Source organism: Vigna umbellata, chromosome 4 (genome assembly GCF_029865625.1).
Source record: "Vigna umbellata cultivar VRB3 chromosome 4, Vumbellata_1.0, whole genome shotgun sequence".
In the NCBI taxonomy this organism is placed as follows: Eukaryota; Viridiplantae; Streptophyta; class Magnoliopsida; order Fabales; family Fabaceae; genus Vigna; species Vigna umbellata.
Genome location: NC_142168.1, coordinates 27,878,092 through 27,882,847, shown reverse-complemented (window position 1 = coordinate 27,882,847; position 4,756 = coordinate 27,878,092). Strand labels below are relative to the sequence as shown.

At 37.2% G+C, this 4,756-nt stretch overlaps 1 pseudogene; it reads right to left on the bottom strand.

Annotated features, from left to right (window-relative positions):
- Positions 1-267: 267 nt before the first annotated feature.
- Positions 268-4,425, bottom strand: LOC148199750 (disease resistance protein Roq1-like; annotated as a pseudogene).
- Positions 4,426-4,756: the final 331 nt, after the last annotated feature.

Below are 4,756 nucleotides of genomic sequence, written 5' to 3'. Positions count from 1 at the left end.
GTTTTACCGAACATTAACCACCTTTCAATTTTTCAACACACTGAAACTTTCCAAATAAAATTTGAGAACGGGTTGAAAACAAAAAAACTACTGAATCAAGTGTATCATCATCATACCTGTACCATAAGCATTTCGATATTCCATATTGTCAAAATAACATCTTTATTATACTTAGATACATCCAAAACTCACATCAAACCTTAAAATTTTAGATTCTGAAAAATTGGAAAAATATTATTTTCATCCATCACATGCTACATAGAAATTCTATTTCAATTGTTGTACCTCTGATCAATCTGCAAAAATATAGCTTTAATGTCTGAGATGTTAGCTTTAATGGAAGAGTTGTTAGCTTCAATGGCAGAGATGTCGGCTTTAATAGCACTGAATTTCTCTCCTAATTCTTCTTTCATTTTCTTAATCCTGGTCAGCCTTTGGTGTATCTGGTTTTCCAAAACCATAGTATTTCTGAACTGATTCTGAGTTTCCAAACCTGCTTCTACTTCATCAACTTTAGGTGATTGGGATGCTGTTGACTCAATTTTCATACTTACTTGAGCTGTGAACTCACTTGAAACTTCCGATATCAGTTGTGCCATTTCTCTTTTGGCCTCAGCATTTTGCGTCTCTGCAGAACTTGGAGCTAATATTGGTTGATCATCTACAAGTACTCCTTCAGAACCAAAGGATAATATCAATAGAAGCAGAAGTAATTTGATCAAAGAGTAAGAAAGGAAGGACAAAGTACATTTTACCTTGGTTATTGGAGTCAACAGTGGATGCCGATTCTTTTGAATATGAATTGTTGTACTCATAATTCAAAGGTTGTTCACCAATAAGAGATTCTAATGAGGTTGTGAGGTTGAATAAAGCAGAGGATTGTGCTTGTTGTTGTGTATCAGATGCCTCACCAAGCAACACAAGTTTATTTTCCATAGTGCTTGCTTTATTGAGATCATAAGGATCTTCGAATCGAACATCCTCCATGCTACTAAGTGTTCGATTTACATAAAACTCCTGTCCTTCTGATTTCTCCCGACTTACCTAAATCACTTTTTGGACGTATCGTCAACAGTATTTTCCCAGGAATCCACTCATTCGTCAGAAGCACTGTCTGAATATCCGTATTCAACGTATGTTGAAAATCATTTCGAGAGTTGAGTATAATTATGTGACTATCCTCAGTTGTCCAACGTATATTACGACAACGGAAACAACAAACACACTTATAAATATTCTTTTCTACTCCAACAACGAACCTAAAGAAGGCAACGAAAGGAGGCTTGACATTATCCCAGACTCCAATAATAGCACACACAGCCAGAGTGGGCAATTCTTTACGAAACCAAAAACTTACAGAGTTTCCCCTGCTAGAGTGGTCAAACAATTCTGGGATTTTCCGACCTGGAAGAACACAGATTCCCATTGCACCACAATCAATGGCCTGTGAAACGGGTCATGTTATATGCATCGTGAGTTTGGAAAAAGAAAGTCATAGCTAGTTAATGGAATCACTCAAAGAAGATAGACACACCCACCTGCCTGAGTTTTAATATCAAAGAGTTGGCTTTAACAGAACAGTTTGCTGCGTAGAACTGATTAATATTCAATGGAAGTCCTCTAATTTCTTGAAGCTTCTTGCAGTTGGTGACGTGCAGAAATTTCAAAGAGTGACATTCTTCAATGCTGGCAGGAAGGATTGTAATGTCTAAGTTTTGTAAATATAATGTTTCTAAATTAGGAAAGAACATTGGCAGGTTTTGAAAGAAATTGGACGATTCATTAATTTCAAGCATTTGGCCTTTCCCCATGGACAATACTTTAATACCCTTAAGATTTTGCATTGATGGTGGCAGATTTCTTATGCCAGTTCCTCCCAAGTCAACGTACTTTAGTTTGTGCATTGGAGCCAATACTTCTGGAAACATGACAAGACTGCTGCAGCCCCGAAAGCACAGATGCTCCAAAGATATCAACTTTATGCGACTTGGACCAATTGTGAGCTTGGTACATCCTTCAGCACAAAACTCTTTAAGATGAAGTAAAGATCCAACTGAATCATGAATCTCAAACAGATTTGTGCATTCACGAACACAAAGTTTTGTCAAATTGGGGAAACCAGAGATGTCAGGTATTCGTCTAATATTCTTACAACCTATGAGAATCAAGTGTCTCAAAACCTTTGAATTCTGCAAAATAACAAGTCTACGGTTATTAGTTTGGTTTTTTTGAAGAATCAAGTGTTAATCCAAAACCTAAAATTAATTTTAGATGACGAATAAAATTGTACATGCCTGTAGTGGTTTGTACCATCCAAAGTAACTGTGTGACAAGTTGAGTATGACAAGATTCTTGAAATGAAAATTGCTCGGTAAAGAAGTTGCAGGATATCCACGCCATTCCAGCACTCTCAAACTGTTTGGCAGAGTAGCAGGGCTTCCAAGAAAGCTAACCTTCTTTTCTATAATAAGCATCCGTAAGCTTTTCATTTTTCCAAACTTTGGAGTGCATTGCATTTCTTCTTGGTGTTCTGGCATCTCCAACATCACCGCTTCAATTTTATCATTTTCCTTTCAGGCCAAAAGCAGAAAAGGAGCCATAAAATTTAGAATTCACAAAATGTAAATGCTTTGTTGGCTCTTACTATCGAGAGTTAAGAATCATGAAATGTGTACAGATTCAACTCATGATGTAATACAAGAAACGGAAAGGAATAGGACTCTTACCATGTTTTTCTCCAACACACAAACAACGTCCTCGTAAAACCACATCCTATTCCGTTTGTGAGGCAGAGGTTTTGTTGTCTAACTATTTCTTTTCCCATACACCGAATCATGTCATGCATTGTCACAGTTTCATGTGGACATTCCCGAATTTTAATGAGAGATTTTTCTTCTAGCACTCTCAGACCAAATTTTGGAGGAAATCCTCTTGCTTCAAGCTTATCTGTAACGTATCCAAGAGAGCATCTTCTAAAGAAGCAAGCTATGTCAAGGAATATTTCTTTCTCATAAGCATCCAAACTATCATAGCTAACTTTAAGAACTTCCTGAACATCTCTATTTGGAATTCTCTCATAAGTTTCTAACGCAGATTCCCATTCATCCAAGGTTTTGCCAAACAAGTTCGAGCCTATCGTTTCCAAAGCCAATGGAAGGCCATTGGCATAATACATTGCACGCTCTGTGACTTCCTTGTAACATGGATCAACTTCTTTGCTTTTGAAAGCATTCCACTTAAACAATTCAAGGGCTTCCATAAAGTTAATTCCACCAACCATGTACTGTTTTTGAACTCCATGAACATCTAACAAATGCTTATCCCTTGTTGTTATGATGATGATGCTACCAGGGCCAAACCAATCAAGTCCTCCAGCAGTTGCATGCAATTGTTCTTTTTTGCTAATATCATCAAGCACAAGGAGGACCTTTTTCCCACAAAGTCTGTGTTGTAGTATTGGAATTCCACGATGCACATCTCCTAACTTGATATTTCTTTCCCCCACCAACTCAGACAGCATTGTCTCTTGGATATGCACCAGACCATCCTTATCTGATTTTTCCCTTACATTAGCAAGAAAGTGCGAAGCTTCAAATTGATGTGCCATCAAGTTGTACATCGCACGTGAAAGAGTTGATTTTCCTATTCCTCCCATTCCATGAATCCCAAGCATAGTCACTTTCTTATCAAACTCACCACCCATTAGTTCTTGTATCTGTTGCATCCGAACTTTCAAACCAACAGGATAATCAGCAATATGCAAGGGAGGTCGATTAAGCTTAGTGGAGATCTCTTCTGTGATCTTTTTCACTATCTCAGACTCATACTCTTTACTGCAATTCATACAAGAGCAATCAAACCACTGTCACATTCATTTTGCAAATCAGAGAGCTATTGCTATATACTGATAATTTGTAACAGAGATGACTTACCAGTTTTGAAAGGAAAACCAGCCAAATCGGCAGCATGACGCAAAGCCAGACTCCATTGTTGAAGCTTCTGAATGTCATGTTTGAATCTTTCACCATGCTTTGCAAATGCTTCTTGGTAACTCCCTGTTTGATGTCGCACTTGTGATGGCTCTACGTCATAAAACACTGGCAAAATCCACATGTTCTGATTTTTGTGGCACTCAATGATATGGAGAAGTTCGTCCAAACAAAATGCTGAGAAAGCATAGTTTTTGGAGAAAACGATGATGGATATCATGGATTCTTGGATTGCCTTGCGAAGAGAAGGTGTGATCTCTTCTCCCTTTCTGAGAGCTTCGTCGTCGATGAAGGTAAAGATTCCTCTTTGACTCAAAGCACTGTAAAGATTACCAGTGAAACCAAAACGTGTATCTGCACCACGAAAACTAAGAAAAACATCATAACTGTATTTTGACATAAAAGAAGCAGAAGAAGGTGCTTGTTTTTGAGCCATAATAACGAAACTCGCAAAATGCTTTGGTTTTTGGTTCATGTCTTCAATCGATCATATAAGGGTGCTTTCAAAAGTCAAAGTCGTTATTTTTAAATTGAATCATCATTTTCAAATAATTTTCCGTTCTTGTTGTTCATACTACTTTCTCTTGGTTTTTCTTTTTTGCCACCCAGTATAACTGCTATGGCATAACCTTTTTTTTATTTTATTTAATTCCCTCTTGGTGCATACATTCCAGGGGAAAAAACAAAATTGTCACCAAAAACACGGCAAAAATTTTAAAATATAAAAGAAGAGAATTGGAAAAACACAAAAAAAAAATAGTATAATA